This window comes from Miniopterus natalensis, chromosome 1 (assembly GCF_054644295.1).
Source record: "Miniopterus natalensis isolate mMinNat1 chromosome 1, mMinNat1.hap1, whole genome shotgun sequence".
In the NCBI taxonomy this organism is placed as follows: domain Eukaryota; kingdom Metazoa; phylum Chordata; class Mammalia; order Chiroptera; family Miniopteridae; genus Miniopterus; species Miniopterus natalensis.
The window spans coordinates 125134346-125151831 of NC_142081.1; the positions used below are offsets into that span (position 1 = coordinate 125134346).

General features: G+C 41.5%; 1 pseudogene; it reads left to right on the forward strand.

Moving 5' to 3' along the window:
* The first annotated feature begins 10534 nt into the window (after nt 1-10534).
* On the forward strand, nt 10535-13390 carry LOC107542174 (transforming acidic coiled-coil-containing protein 1 pseudogene; annotated as a pseudogene).
* The last annotated feature ends 4096 nt before the right edge of the window (nt 13391-17486 follow it).

Here is a 17486-nt window from a genome sequence, read left to right on the forward strand (position 1 = left end):
TGCCACAGCTGGGTAGCTCACTGGGCATTTTTGTTAATGTGAAACTTTCTTCTAGTTTATTGTAATTTGTTGAGTCCCAAGTTGAGCTATTTGAATATTTATTATGATTATCTTTGACCAATGGCAACAGAGCATCTGCTTCTCAGGAAATTACAGTGTCATGACAATTATCCAACAAGCACAAGGATCGTCTTGCTCTAATGAACTCAACGTGCCTCATTCTGTTTTGACTTCTGAGGAATGAAGTTGATCATAGTGAGACCTTATTGGTATAATATGTAAAATAAGCTATGCCTCTCAACTGGCATTGCCTCTCTGACTTCTGTACTATTGGTAGATATCTTTCAAAGCCAGTATCATTGGGATTGTTTCACTCTGGCTAAGTGTTGTAGTTCTTATTGTTTGCTATTTGTTTTTAGTGCCAGGGAAGTATTGTTGAATTCATAGTTTTAGTGACTTTTTAGGGAGGCAAATCACTATGTAATAACAAGTATTCATTTACCAAGTGTAATCTATTTGCTGTAAAAACTAAACAAAACATCTATATTTAACAAGTCCAATTTGTTATACGTGATTATAAACATACTACATCCTAACTGAAATCTTTTTACTTTTTTACGTAACCATATCATATAGGATATTAGAATTCATGAATAAATAAATGAACTTCTTTTCAAACAATATTGTCCCAGATTTTAAATCACCTACAATCAATGCTTTTAATAATACTAGATACTAGGTTATTAAGGAAGAAATTAAGGAATACTATACATGTAACTTACACATTGTGGGGTTTTTTAACTGCTCTTTCTTTATCAAAACTTCCTTACTCTTTATCTATGGTGGGAACACTTAGGGTAATTCACTATCAGAAGTCTTACCATGATCGCTGCTTTCAGAGCATTTTACAGATTGCCTTTCTCCTTCATATTCAGTACTTACTTGTTGATTACTATGTATAAAGAAATGGTGACAAATAATATTACTGTATTAATACTAAAGCAAATATTTTCCAAATGTTGTAAATTCTTAGAATATTTCAGGTAAAATCAGAGCTAATATTCAAACCTTAATTATACCATACACTTTAAACTTGTAAGTTCTACAAACTTTTTATTAAGCACATAATTTAAAAGAAAGTTACATGAAATAGTCATGGTTTGAGGCAATATATTTCAGTGAATTAATTAGTGTTAGCTTGACATAATGGCAAGTGTCTTCAACTCAAACATCATAGTTCTATAACCATCAGCTATTTGTTCTCAAACAAGTCACTTTTCTTTGGGTGAAACTCCTCCTCTACAAAATATGAATCTTACTGCCTTATTTTAGAAGGCTACTAGGATGATTATATGAGATAGTACAGCAAAAGACATGTTCAGAGAAAGAGTAAGACAAAGAAGAAATCTGTTCATGAACTTTATTTGTTGAAACTATTTTGGAATCCCAAATAAACACCAATGTGGGTTTTTCATAGTTTCTAACATTCAAATATTGCAGTTTTTAGAAAAAATCATTAATTTTGGTTATTAACTGTTCTTTCTTCATGGCTTATAATTCAGGGTATCTCAACTAGTATATAACTTGCAACTAAATTTTTTAATAATTATATTTCTTCATGAAGTCAGATATTAAAATACTCCCCTATTTTTGTAGTTAATCATTCCAATGGCAGAAAACTAAGAGAAGTCACGACCTGGCCTGGACTCCCACTCTTGCTTGTCTACCTACTCAAACTGTGATGAAGCAGATCTTTATGAGAATGATGCATAATCTCCCTGTCCACCCCCACTTAGCTTGCGAGTTAGAATCCTACTTGTCACTCATGGATACTGATGAGGCACACATGGGCCCTTAGCAAGTCTCATGCCCAATAACCTATTTTTGATTCAGAGCTTTCTATTGACTGACTTCCAGGTGAGGCATAACTTAAAATATTTTGAAACCGGAAGGAAATTCAAGTCACTTGGGAAAGTGTCATTATTATGGCAAAGATATCACTTGAGGGGACAACTGTAATTATGGAATCTCGGACAAGTTGGTACCTACTATTCTGGGAAAGGTGATATGGGACCTTCCACTGCCTAAACAAAGATGCTCTACAGGATATAAAGTGACCATGGGGTACAGCTCTGGTAACAAAGGAGAAAGGAAAGTCTGGCCTTTTCCTGCAGCATTATTTGAACCTCTCTGACAGCTTAGAATGGTTGTTCCATCTAACCTTCCTAGCAGGAAAAAAACAAACAAGAAGCTCAAAGGGTAACTCATCTGTGAAGGTCTGGGATAATATGTGAGCTACACATAGCTTTTTCAGTGTCAGGGGAAGGCTGTAGGTAGCTAAAGCTAGGAAGCCAAGCTGCCAGAACACAGTGCTGGTAATTAGAATACTGGCTGAGCATATAAGCATATGTATATAAACTAAAAAATGCTGTAACTTTCAAGTCCAAGGGTGAATCAACATGAACTCTCAGGAACTCTCAGAATCAGCAAGGGCAACCTGGGAGCAAAGATCAATTTTGACTTAGGACCTGTTTCAATAGCAACTCTGCATCAATAGAACCAATGGAAACAACAGAGAGATCAGAATGTCCTTTTCACATCTCCATCTGACTTGTGAAAGAAGACTGTCTCCCTTGGACTTAGGGAATCCTTTAGGTTCCTACAAAATTCAAGGGGGAGAGTATAGGAGATAGCCCCCAGCAAATACACATTTTTCTGCTATCGTGATCACTTCAAGACCCCAAGTAACTAGTTAAAAAACCAGAGTGTGACTTTATTTGTAACCCCATGCATAGAGGTTCCACTTGGAATTAAATGGATAATGTTAGGATCCTTACCAATAAAGATCTTAAAAGTCCTGAAATAAAGAATCTGGCCCATTGCTACTTCAAACTAGTCTAGCCTTTTGCTTGGAGTCTGGCTAATGACATAGACTAATTCACTCCCATTCTCAAACTGCCTTAAATCTCACCTGCTCCATAAAAACTTAACAGTGAAATTATTTTAAACCTCAGTTTCCTGTTAACTAGCATTTTAAAGTAAATATTTACAAGATAAAAGTACTAGATAGTCTTACACACAATCACCCTTGAACGATATATTACTATCCTCCTTGTCATATCCAGAAATATATTTGGAAATGCTAAGAAACATTCCCAAGGTCACACACCTGGCAAGCAGGAAAGCTGGGCATTAAGCCCCGTTTCATGTGAATTGACGGCCCTTGTCTCTTTTCTTTATCACTCACATATGACTTGCCTCCATTAAAGGAAGTGGTTATTCAATTAAAGTTATCTTTCTCCTTCTACCCATATGAACAAAAACTAAAAACATCAAAATATACTAGAAATGAAAGAGAATAATAACTGATGAGCCCAGACTATATCTGGTAGCAGTTTTCACAGTCACTTAGGGATAACCTAATTATATCAGTGTTTGTCAAACAAAGCAATTTAAAGCAAAGGATTATCCAAAAGACAAAATCAACTTCTATTTATATTTAACATGCACCTTTTAAGGAAAACTATATACAAAGTAAAGGTTAAAAAAACTGTAAGAGAAACTAAGTCCACTATTGTATCAAGTAAACTATCAGTTAGAGTCCATAAAATACATAATTAATAAAACTAATAGGAAACCCCTCTAGCTAATATAAAATAACATGATGAAAAAGGTCACATTGCAAATGACATCAATCAAAATTATAAATAGAATCCTCCAGTATACTGCTATTCCAGTTGCCCAGTCAGAATAATTGTTTCTCTACCTAACTGATATGTTCATATTTTTTACTATATATGTTAATCTTCTTGTTAATTTAATCTTTCTCATTTGAATAATTGTTACCACTCTAGATCAATACTAGGGTTAAAAAAAAAAAAAAAAAAAAGCAGCACATTCTCCTCTCGGGAGCACTCCTGAGCCTCTCCCTTGCCCCTCTTCACCCTCTCAGGCTTCCATCTCCTAAACTCTAAGAGACCTCATCAGACTTGCAACCAGGGGAGCAGTGGGCAGTGGAAGCTCATCCTGGGCTAGCCCTCTGAACCTGTCTCCAAGGCCCCTTTTCTCTGAGTTTACACTGAGCCAAAGCAACCCTGCCTAGGCTCTCCCCTGTTGCTTCTTCTATCCTAAGCACTTCCTTGTTTCACTGTCCCAAGCTTTAATAAATGTGCTCTCCAAATACAAACTAAAAAGGAAGAACAAGCTATTGTATCTCTCTATCTGGTCGACTTTTGCCCCTCTAGTTACTAAAAATTTGACCATCTTCTGTTTATTTTCATATTTAGCAAGTGCAAGTGGTGTGTGGCCATCCTGTAAAGCAGCAAAAACAATTTATGATATAAAATTACATCTATCCAAACTGAATATTAAAACTTATAAAAGTTCCTCTGAACTTAAACATATAATACAGAAAGTAAAGAAAAAGGAGCTGCTTTCCTCTCACCCCCGTGCAGGCACTGACTGTTAAAATGCCCTCCACTCCCTTTTCAAGAGGTTAACTTCAACATCATTCTCCAGATCCCACTTCAGATGTTTACAGTCCTGATTCCAAGACTCTTTGTTCCTATCACAGTACCTATGGTGGCATGCTGTCCTTCCTTTACTGCCTGGGGACTGCGGCTTCCTCCTCCCACTTCCACTCACCCAGCTCCCCCTGCTGGGTACTAGGTCTCCCCCTCCCACTCGTGCCCAGCAGCACCCATTTCCTAAGCCTCTGCCAGCATAGCAGCCAGTCCCCACCATCACTTCACTCCCCCAGGCCTTCAGTCCTCTGTGGGCTCCGAGCCTCCCACCCACTCCCAGGCTCTAACAGGAAGTTGTCCTCCTGGGGTAGAAGGGTAGCTGGGAGACAGAGCTTTGCCCCTTCCGTGGGCACTACATTTCTCCAGCCCTCCCTGACTGGGCTTTGGAGTTGTTGCCATGGTGACGGACTGATAATACTGTGTTCAGTGCATGTGTGTGAGAAAGAAAATGCTTGCAACTAAAGTAAAAATGTTTATTTCAAATGTTTTGTAAATAAAGTTATTTGCTCTATACCTTATTTCTTGCTTCAGTATCTGCATCGTGGAAAAGCAGCTTTTCCACCATAGCTTTACTGGGACCAAGGACAGCATAGTGGAGAGCAGTGTAGCCATGGTTGTCCATTATATTTGGATTAGCACCATGGTCTAGCAGAATAGCTGCACACTCTTCTTGCTGACATTTTACAGCCTGTCAGTATTATGCCAAAAAATAGATTATAAATTCTAGGAATTCAGAGTAAACGTTCCACAAGTTTCACCAATGACTTATAGTTAAATGAAAGAAATTCATTTTTATTCTAAGTGATTACATCAAATCCATCGCATGTTAACATAGTTGGCTAGTACCTACCTGGATCAGAGCCATCCTGTTTTCAACGTCACCAAGGTCCAACAGGCATTTTCTGTCTGTTAGGAGAGTCACCACTTTGGGATGGCCATTGACACAGGCCACATGGAGAGCAGTCCTATGAAAGTGAGAGGACTCTTTAGGAACTTAGAGTGCACTATCTCAATATACACAGTTATTCATGTAATTATAAAAAATTTTCCCTACACCTTCATTTTCTTCAGGGGACAGTACAATATTTACTAGTTCTTGTTATGCACATTAATGAAGCAGCAGCCTATCTGAACAGAGGATGACCTGGGAATTCAGCTCAGCTTGAGTCTGATCCTGTTTTAACTGTCACTTGTTAGCTATCACTTGACCTTTCTGTGCCTCAATTTCCTCATCAACAAAATGGGGATAAAAACAGTAGTTATCTCACAGGACACCAGTTTGCTTTAATGAGAATCTATGCAAAGCATTTGCAACAGTTCCTAGCACCAAAAAACTGCTCAATAATTGTTAGATAATATTAGTATCACTATTACTATTACTACGACTTTACAAAGACAACATTTCAATTAAGTAAAATGGTATCATTATACCTACTTTGCAGGCGTGTTTTAAGGATCAGAAAGAATACTGAGTATTTCAATGATTCTAAGATGCTTATTCTCTCACTTTTTCACATCTCCAACATTGGAATCCAATTTTTAATTCAGAATGTCTTACAACTATAGTTGGCAGCATTGTTTAAAAAAACTCTTATTGATACATAAAATACTGGCATCATACCGTCCAGGGGGCCTTTCACTGAGTGAACAATGGTCAATACAACAGACCTGTTGCACTTCTGTTCAAATGGTTGGCATTTAAATAAGTTTTAGTTCTAAAAAGCCTTGTGGGGGAAAGAGAACCAAAAGAACTAAACAAGAATTTTATTAAATAATTCTTACTTTGATTTTCAAGAAAATTTAAGCCAAAGGAAACTCAGGATTTAAATGAAAAGAATGGCTCATTTTGTTCAATATTTAGATTTATAGATTGTATGGAAAGCAAATATTCCCAATGATCAATATTAGTGTTTAACACTATTATACATTTTCAAAAGGGCAGGTAAAGGTCATCTTTTACAATTTACTACCTTCAGAAATACTTTTGCTTGAAAGGAGGGAGAATAAGCTTCAACTGTGATTAGGTCCTAATACTTCAATTTTGTATTTCTCATTTTGCTCATGTTGGGCAACATGAAGATTTTAAGGATGAAAGGGGCCTGAGAGAGAGATTGAAAACGTCCTGAGTAGAGTATGTCCACTGCATAATAGGCGTTCAGGTTATATTTCATGTACAAATGGATTGAAAAAATGGATAAACATTGTGAGAGAGTTCAATATTTTTAAAGAAATCTTTTATAAAGTAAAATGATACTTCAGCAATAGTAATAGTCACTGATATTTGCTTTTTTAAAAGAAAAAAGTCAGAGAAAAACAAATATCACGATATCACTTATATGTGGAATCTAATGAACAAAAATAAACTGACTAACAAAATAGGTCCAGAGGTATGGATGCATGAAATAGAATAACAGATCTCGGGGGTGAGAGAAGAAAAGATTAACCAAAGACATATATGCATATGTGCATAACCCATGCACACAGACAATAGGATGGGGAAGGACTTGGGTGGGGAGGGGGTTGGGTGGGTCAAAGAGAAAGAAAATGGAAGATATCTGTAATACTGTCAACAACAAAAAAATTTTTAACTTTTTAAAAAATAATTTTTTATGTTTGTTTTAAATTTATTTTCAAGAGAGAGGAAAAGACAGAGAGAGAGAGAAACATCCATAAACTGCTTCTTGTAGGCAACCCGACCTGGGATTGAAACCTGGGTATGTGCCCCGACCGGGAATTGCACCAGTGACCCCTCAGTGTATGGGAGGGGCATGGCGATGAAGCTCCAACCAACTGAGCCACACTGGCCAGGGCATAATTTTTTTATCTCTTATTTTCATAAGGACACAACTAAAATGATTAATCTATAATCATTTACATATTGTATGTAATAAAGCTATATAAAGTAAAATATATGTGTGTGATTATATGCATACACTCTAGAGGCAGATAAGAAACAGCCCAAGTGCCCATCAGTAGATGAGTGGATAAAAAAGCTGTGGTACATTTACACAATGGAATACTATAGAACTGTAAAAATGGAGGAACTCTTACCCTTTGTGACAGCATGGGTGGACCCGGAGAGTATTATGCCAAGCGAAATGGGCCAAATACAAACACAAATACCGTATGTTCTCACTTATATGTGGGATCTAATGAACAAAATAAACTGGCAAACAAAATAGGACCAGAGGCATGGATACATGGAACAAACAGAGGGAGGGGGTTGAGAGGAACTGAAGGAGGTTAGCCAAAGAACATATATGTGCATATATGGGGAGCCCATGGCCACAGACTACAATGTGGTGAAGGCTGAAGGGGGCTGGGTGGAGGGGCACTAAATGGGGAGAAATGGATGACATCTGTTATAGTGTCAACAATTTAAAAATATATATTTCCTTTACTTCTGAAGAGGCTAAAAATTGTCAAGAGATACCAATCCTCAAAAAATCTTCAGAAAAAAACAAAATAGAAAGTGAGAAATAATTTTATCTCTGCAAGATTCACATTATTGCTCTTCCCCAGAATGATTTCATTCATAATAATATTTCCTAGAATTTCTGTACCTGATCATTGCAGAAATCAGATGTTTTAAAAAATACTCATTTAGAATGCTCAGAAATAAATTTTATTACATTTTGCACATATTTTCAGCTAACATAAGATGATAATCTGTGTGTATGTATAATCAAACCAACTTTTTTTCTTAATACATTGCTATTTTAAGCAGTTCTGAGAAAAACAAATTATATGTAATTTATCTAATTATTTCATAAAGATATTTTAGTATAAATAGAATTGATGGGTATAGGATACACACACACACACACACACACATTTTAAATGTGGTACTCAGCACCAAATTGCCTATTTCAAAAGTCAGAAGCAACTTAAACTTTAAGCAGCAGTATAAGGACAGTCCCTGGTCGTCTTCACAAACTTTGTGGGTGGAAAACATTATTTTACTCCTCTTTTAACATAAATTCCTTTTTTTATCAGGGGCACTAAATATATATTTTTTTGTCTATCGGTCACTTGTACGTAAGCAAAAAGGTCTTTGTCCACTTTCAAATTTGCTATTTCTTGTTGATTTCAAAGACTTCTCTGAAAAATGAACATACACTTTTTCTCTGATACACAGACATTGTAAATATTTTGCAAGTATATTTTCTTCTATTTTGCTAATATTGTCTGATAGACAGAGAGGGTTTGCATTTTTTATATTGCTCAAGCAACCTCCAGAAATCTTGCTTTTGAAGTCTTTGCCACCAACAACAAAAATGTATAAATGGGCATTTGTGTTTTCTTCTGGTACTTTTCTCATTTTGTGTATTTAAAAAATTCAATCTTGAATTTACTTGGAAGAGATAAAAACCTAGTTAGTTTTCTCCAAATATTTAACAGGTATTTATCCACCCTTTGAACTTGACCTTTTCCTACAAACATGAAATGTCACCAGTAGCAAGATCTAAAGTCTTACATATATTTGGGTGTTTGGGCATTTTCCCTTCTGTCCCAATCATTTATCTGTCTTTTCAGCTACTAGTAAGCAAATAGTTTGTGGAAATTTATAGCACATGTTGATATCTAGAAGGGTAAACCTTTGTCTGCTACACAAATTTTTTCTTAATTTCATGACAATAGTGAAAGATAACCAACGTAACTCAAACATTTTCAAACCATACTTATTTGGTTTGTAAAATTGATAAACACAGGAAGAGCACACATTTTGAGAAACTGAGTCTTCCTATTCAAGGGCACCGCCATCCTCCCACCTGAAAGTCCTTCTGAGGTCCCTCAGTAAGGAACGTAGGTGTGCCCCGAGATAAACGGTTATTGGGTTTTATCTAAAGAACTTTTAGCTCAGAAGTTGCTCTATCATGGGAATAAAGTGTGAACATCAATATAAAATGCTGTATGCACTTAATTTCGTTTCCATTATTGATATGTAGTTAAATCGCTTAAAAACTGTCAGTCAAGTGTGTGTAGGAGGAATTGTGAGCGGGTCCTTGTGTTTGTGTCTGTGCTGCTCACGAAGTGGCCCGAGCGCTGGGCCCGGCAGGTCCCCCCCAGGGAGGCGCTGCGGCTCCGCGGGAGGCGGGACAGTGGGCGGGGCAGGCGGCCTGCGCTCCCCCCGCTGAGCTGGGCAGAAGCGGCTCCTCCCGGGCCCACCCCGCCTCCTCCCGGGGGACCCCGGCCCCAGCCTCGCAGTCCCTGTTACCTGCTCATCCCGTCTCTGTCATCCAAGCCACTTGTCCTGAAAAACAGAGCTTGCTTCACTCTCCACACGCTGCCGGCCCTGGCAGCTCTGTGGATCGCTCCCATGTCTCTGTCTGGAGAGCCGCGCCTTCCGCCTCCAAAGATGCCCCCCCTCTGGCGTGGGGGGTCTCGAGAGCAGAGCCTCCCATCTCCAAACTTGCCCCCACTCTGGCGTGGGCGGTGACCCAAGGGGACCAGTGTCCACCGCCTCCAAAAACCAAACATTATTGCAGAGGCTACGGGCTTCAGGGAGGCCCCACCTTCCCCTCCGTTTTTCCCACCTCCAGCGCCCAATACCTCTCTCTGTCTGTCTCTCTCTCTGTCTCTCTCTCGGTCTCTGTCTCTCTCTGTCTCTCTCTCTGTGTGTCTCTCTCTCTGTCTCTCTCTCTCTCTCTGTCTGTCTCTCTCTCTGTCTCTCTCTCTGTCTCTCTCTCTCTGTGTGTCTCTCTGTCTCTCTCTCTCTGTGTGTCTCTCTCTCTGTCTCTCTCTCTCTGTGTGTCTCTCTCTCTGTCTCTCTCTCTGTCTCTCTCTCTGTCTCTCTCTCTCTCTGTCTCTCTGTGTCTCTCTGTCTCTCTCTCTCTCTGTCTCTCTCTCTCTCTGTCTCTCTCTCTGTCTCTCTCTCTGTCTCTCTCTGTCTCTGTCTCTCTCCAACAACCCGCCACCACAGCCTTCAAGCAGAGCCTTGGGCAGTTGAGGGATTAGAATCTCCAGGCCCAGAATCACCGTAACCAAGCAACGCGCTGACATCACTGCGCATGCGCACAGAGACCTACAGCCAAGGGTACTGGAGCCCACGTGGGCCGCTCCAGCATCACAAATCTCAGAGATTGCCTGTGGCCGGGTTTGGGGTTCTGTTCAAACATCCCTGGGAGTTAGCTGTTTCCTGACGCTTGCAAAAGTTATTCACCGCAGTGAAACAGCAGCCTTTGCTTAACTTGCTTCTGCTGGGCACTCGCTCAGGACAGGAGTTCCCCACTCTTCAGGTCGGTTTCTGAGGAAGCCTCCAGGGTAACCCCCATGGTGCTTTCTGTCATCGCCTTGTCCTGGATGGCTTCTGGTGGGCTGGAGGGCAGAGCTGACCCTGAGGGGGCAGTTACACAGCCATACACTGCTTCTGTTCCAAGAGGTGCCGAGATATCCGTGCAATTCTTGGTTTCTATGGAAAATGGCCTCACTGCTGAAATCTTGCTAATATCACGTTCAGGTTCTTCTTTGAAATCCCTGACTGAGTAAAACTCAACAGGCTGCTGTGAAACCTCCTTTTCTGAGGGTCTAGAACAAGTCTCAGAGGAGCATTTTTCAACCACTTCTGCTATCAGCTGTTCATCAACTTCTTGTGAGTCTTGGGTTTCGGCCCCAGGTCCTGCTGATCCTAGTGATTCCTTGAGAGGTGATCTGATGGGCGTTTCAACTTCAGGGGTCTCAAAATCACCTTCAGAATCTGAGCTGAAACAAGGATTTGGTCTCGGCTTAGGAGTCCTCCTGGGGTCGCCCTGGGGCCCTGGGCCTCCTGGTCTCTGGCGCCCCCGCCGCGCCCCGCGGACCACGCCCACTTCGCCCACTGCCGGGGACAGGATCTGCCAAGGGCTGAAGGCCCTGACTGTGGGTCTTCCCGCTCCAGCTCCTACGAGTAGGGGAAGGGGCAAAGCCTTTTTTCCCTTTCAAAATGGAGGGACCCGTTGACCAGCGCCCTTCAGCGTTTCCAGCGGAGGCGCGGGTGTGGCTAAGCGAGCGCCGTGGGGGCGGGTGGGAGCGCTTCCCCCTAGTCCTGCTTCCCCAATGGGGCGGCCGCGGAGCCCTGCCGGGCAGGCGCCCCCCCCAGATGCCTCTCCTGAGGTCTCCTCAGGGCCCGGCCAGCGGCGCCCAGCAGCTCGGGGCTCGGGGGCTCGGGGTCCCAGGTCCCCCTTCCCCTAGAGACTCTTTTAAAGGGGAGTTTTCTGGAGGAGGGGACCTTGGGCAGCCTGAAGTTTCACACCACCACAGCCCTGGTGTTAAGAAAGCCCAAGCCTGTCTCTCTGAGGAAGAAAACAGTTGGCGAGTTCTCAGAAACTTCCATGGAGGGCCTGCCTCTCCCCCAGCCATCCTACCCTGATGAAATGGACGGGAACACAAATCCTTTGCTAGGAGATGCCAGGACCCAGAAATCTGTCCCCGACTTTAAGGAAGCATCAAGCAGCACTCCCAGTAGTGACACCAATGATTCTGGGCTTGAGCTGCTGGAGGAGTCGAGGAGCTCACCCCTGGAGCTCGAGTTTGATTTCACAGAAGATGTGGAAAATGTAGAGTCCAGGAAAGGCCTTCCAAGAAAACTTGGCAGGACACTGGGTAACAAACTGCCTCCCAAGGTACAGAAAGATGGTGCCAGTAAGCCAGTATGTGCCAAAGGTGCAGATCCTCCTCTGGACCCAGCTGCAGACAGTGCTTCTCTCTCTCAAGCGTCTTCTAAGCAGGATCCCAGTCAGTGGGATAACCCCAGCTTCAGCCCCCTTGGGGGCCAGTCCACACTGCAGGACTCCCCTCTCCTCTCCCCTAAGGGCACCTACCACTTTGATGAATCCAAGGATCCCTTTAAACCAACTACAGCTTCAACAGTGACTTTTGTTCTCCTGCTGGTAATCATGTTAATGAAACCTTAGAATCACCCAAGAAGGCAAAGTCGCGTTTAATAACAAGGGGCTGTAAGGTGAAGAAATATGAAACGCAGCCCCTTGCTTTGGATGGGTGTCATCAGGATGAAGGAGCAGTGATTTCCCAGATTTCAGACATTTCTAACAGGGATGGCCATGCTACCGATGAGGAGAAACTGGCATCCACTTCATCTGTTCAGAAATCATCCAATCATCCGGGGCCGAGGTGAAAGGCATAGAAAAAGAGATGTGCCAGAAGATGGAGAAAGATGGATCTGCTGTGCCTGAAATGCTGGAATCCCCTGTAGAGAAGGCCCCCATGGCCGTGGCCTGTGGAGGAGAGAGCCCCCCGGATGGCATCTGCCTCAGTGAATCAGATTAGACAGCCATGCTCACCCTGCTAAGAGATAATCACTGAAGAGATTGAAGCAAATGAATTGAAGAAAAAATATGAAGAAACCCAACAAGAAGTCTTGGAGATGAGGAAAATTGTAGCCAAATATGAAAAGACCATTGCCCAAATGATTGAAGATGAACAAAGGACAAGTATGACATCTCAGAAAAGCTTCCAGCAACTGACATGGAGAAGGAGCAGGCCTTGGCTGACCTTAATTCTGTGGAAAGGTCCCTTTCTGATCTCTTCAGGAGATATGAGAACCTGAAAGGTGTTCTGGAGGGGTGCAAGAAGAATGAAGAAACCTTGAAAAAATGTGCTCAGGATTACTTAGCCAGAGTTAAACAAGGGGAACAGAGATATCAGGCTCTGAAAAATCCACGCAGAAGAAAACTAGACAAAGCCAATGAAGAGATTGCTCAGGTTCGAACAAAAGCAAAGGCTGAGAGTGCAGCTCTCATGCAGGACTCCGCAAAGAGCAGATGAAAGTGGAGTCCCTGGAAAGGGCCCTTCAGCAGAAGAACCAAGACATTGAAGAACTGATGAAAATCTGTGACGAGCTGATTGCAAAGCTGGGAAAGAGTGACTGAGTTTCCCGTTAGCTCCCTGGATCTGCATTTGGCTGCCTCTCTCGTGACCACAATTATATTGCCTTATCCAGGAATTGTTGCCCCTTTGCAGAGAAAAACACTTCGAAAAAGCACATGCCCACTGCTGCCTGTCCCGCTTTGCTGCCGATGCACAGCCCTGGAAGAAACCCTGGAGTGCCACACAGTCCCCAAAGGAGTGGCAGCAGGCCATCCTCGAGTCCTGCATCACCTGATGGTCCAGTTAGACAGGCTGCTATTTGGGTTTGTGATTTCTCTGTCTGTAATTCATTTTAAAGTCAGCTTTACTTTTCCAGGTGCGTTAAATTTGTGATTTTGTGGCTACTGTCTGATTTTTTGTGTGACCTGTTTATTTTATCTTTTAAATTTAATTTTCAGTATTAATGGTTTTATTTGAGGCGGTAATTTGGATTTTGTTACTTCTAAATTGTGAACAAGAAGGGACTCTGACTACTCATTTGTACACATGCACACATATTTACACATGCTGCTCATTTTCGCCTGAAGCACAGTCAGATAAGAACTCTACAGAAGAACCTCTTTCCATAAATATAAAAGTCTATTTTGAAAGTCCTGGCTCAGAATGCCAACTTGAGAATTGGTGACCACCCCCTGACTCCTGCCTGTCATGACTCATGACCCATGCTCAGGTGTCACGTCCAGGGAAGACTTCACCATCATCTTTGTTGCCCTGGTATTTGGACGCTCCTCAGCCTTGAGGAGTGTGAGTCTGACCCCTTTGGGGTTAGTTGGCAGGCTGGTGGTGACTGCCCCCTGCAGGCACAGCAGAGTGGGGCTCCCTCGGAGCTGGGCTATGACTAGGCCGTCCTAGAGCCACTTTGTCTCCTCCACTTCACTTGTTGCTACAGAACCAACATTTCCTCTTTATTGTCTATTGACATATGTGAAGAAAATCTAATTGTAAAAGGTTTAGATGAACTTATATAATTAAAAGGTCTGTAACCCCATCAGTAATTATAAGGTGAAGAAACAGTTGGTTTTTCACAAGAGTGATGCCTTGTTTTTCAGATTTTTTCTTTAAGGCAAAAAAAGTCCTTTCAAACTAAAGACAATCTTTAACAAAATGGGCAGTAAAAAATCATGTGAAGCATTCTGAAAATCAGCACGTTTTGAATATTTTTAAAGAAAAGCCATTTCACTAGAGGAGGGGAGTAAAGGGAGCAGATCCACACTCTGAGAACCCAATTCCTCAAGCTCTCATTCAGTGTGGAGGGGCCGTTAACCTCCAAATGGAAAAATTGTCATGTAGCCAGTGAATTCCCCAGCATTTCATAGGCAAAAACAAATCCCTGCAAGTGTTTAAAGCACCCTTGTCTTAATCTTAGCACCCTGAAGGTCTTTATGGTGACATGCACTATGTTCAGTACATGTAACTTCTCGTACTTTTCCTGTAGAACTATAGCATGGTCCCCCCTTCAGCAATGAATTGTGCCTGGTGGAGAACGTCTATGGATCTCTAAACATGAGTTTTTCTTTAGAAGTGTACTATTCACAGGGGTGCAATCTTTAGCCCCAGGGAGGTCAATAATGTCTCTTAAAGCCAGAAGTCACGTTTTACCAATATACATTTACCATAATTGGTGCTTAGGCTGTATTTTAAAGCCTGTTGTCTTACCATTTTGTACAAAAAAGAACAACGGAAGTGATCTGTGGTTGGAGAAGTGACTTGACAATCATTGGGGCCTTGAAAACAGTCACTGGGTTAATGTGCGAGCTGTACTGTAGTCTCAGTGGCAGAGGGCTGGTGTCTCCCGGCGGTGCCTCTGATTTCCTCATTCAGTCCTCTCCTACCAGGAAGACGAGCTGTGTATTTTGCAGAAAGAAACGTTGCTAAACCTTTTGCTGCTGTATTTTGGTGACATGTCCATGTTTACTTGTTTTCTGTTGATTGTTTTAAGCATGGAAGGCTTTAGTGGTCTCTGTTATGAGTCCTGGTCCTCTTTTTAGGATTCTTGTATATATAAGAAAAGGTAGCTGTGTGTTAAAACAGGTGACGACAATCCTTGCCTAGCACACTGGTCAAAGAGACCCCTTAAAAACTAGATCCTAGGGCAAGGTTGCTGCACAAGGAATTCGAGAGGGCCCATGTTAAGTAGTTGCCACTGGCCTCTCAGCCATGACTGTTACAAGAATATGTGCTTCCTTCTGATGAAATAGGTGGATATGCTCCAACAAGAATAAAAATGTAGCTTGTGCAGCTGACAAATCAAGAGAATATACTGGGCAGAATAAAGTATGTTGTTTCTTTTTCCTTTAAAAAGAACAAAAAAAAACCCCAAAACTCCAAACTTCTAGAACTCCAGAGAGTAAAAATATAGCCTAGAGTGGGCCCCTAGGGCACCAGAGGACTTGTTAGTTAGGCAACAATAAACCCTTACAAAAGTGAAAAGAGATGAATGGAAGTTGCTGGCCTAGATCATGGTTGGGAACTGTTAGGTGATCTTGCTGAGACTGGATCCAGAGCCATTTCTTAAGTTTTTGACTTGGCCAAAGTGTAGATAGGTAGTCTTTATCTTAAAGTATTTTAGTTGGAGACTGAGCAGTTTGTCACTTGGTTGGCTGGTCAGTTACTGTCAGGCCTCCTGAGATTCGCTTTATTGGGAGAAGCTCCTGAAGGCCTGCCCAAACCTTTGGTTCTGTAAAATTGTTCTGGAAATATTGAGAAGCCCAGTTTTCTTACGTGGTTTTTAGCTTCTTCAGACCCAGCCCAAATTAGGGAATGTAGAAAACACGTGCTCGTGCAAGGCTCTGAGGATCTGGCCGCCTTCCAGAATGATATGGAATCTAAGGGAAGATTTATGTTTGGTCTTGGGGGATCACTCAGGTTGAATTTTCTTTCCATCCAGTTACCCTTTCCACCTGCCCCACACTTTGTGCAACTCTTACACCAATACTTAGATCTTTATCGGACAGCCCCGAGTTAGTACTGTTTGTGAAAAGGAGTAAACTGCCCAGGTGTTCCTGGGCTGTCCGAAAGCAGCCAGAGGGCAGCATTTGCTTTAAAGAAAGATAACCAAGGGCTTGCTATTGGCTCTACAGCTCAAAATAGAATTTTTAAAGAGCAAGGCTGGTAATCTTGTGTACACTAGCTGGAAATGATTCACACATCTTTTTCTAGTGGTATAGAAGCTCTAAAACTCTCTCTTTATTCCCTTTTGTTTTTTCACTATAATTAGTAGCCATCTCACTGAACTGTACATGACTGTTGTCTTCCGTTTTGGTTTTGTGGCCACACAAGCTTATTCTCAGACTTGCTTTCTTACTTTAAACTCTTATTGGAAAGAGAGAATCTAGGTGTTGAAAGATTAAATGATTCAGGCAAAGGATTTTAAAGTAAAAATGTATATATTCTGAAGAATTTTAAAGATAGCAGATTATTATTTGCTTATTAGAGAACAAATATAACCTGGGAATCCCAGAATGTCAGGCCAAAGGTCTAAGAAGTCGTCGTGTTCAAAGACTTTAATAGAAATATTTTAAGGAGACTTCTGTCCAAAAAGGTTTGACTAGCCTCCAGATTCCAGTGATTTTTAAAAAGCTTATCACTCAAGCTTATCACTCAAACCTTGAGTCTCCCATAGAGTAAAGCTAAAGAAATTGGAGAAACGTCTGTAAGGTTCTCCTCTGGGAGACAATATAAACGGCAGCATTCCCAGGGAAGACCCTCCCTAGTGCCCAGAGCTAGCATTCTGGAGACTAAAGATTGCACTTTTCATAGTTCTTTGTCCAAATGCAATCCCATTTCTGTGCCTCTTACCATGCAGTTAGATTTGAACAATCAAGATTCTTAAGGAATGACTTTATTAACTATAATATGGTTCCAGCTATTATATATATATATATTTGGTTATAGTTCTAACATAGAGATGTTGCGTGCGATGCTGACGGTCTTAACTCCTTTGGAGGAGGCCAGGTGTGGAGCTGAGGTGTGGCTTGAACCTTCCTTGTATCGATTCTTTAGAACTCTACAGATTCCACTTTCTCCCTCTCTGCCTTTTAGTGGTATCTGAAATATACTCCAAAAAGTATTTCTCAGTCACATGGATAACCAATATTC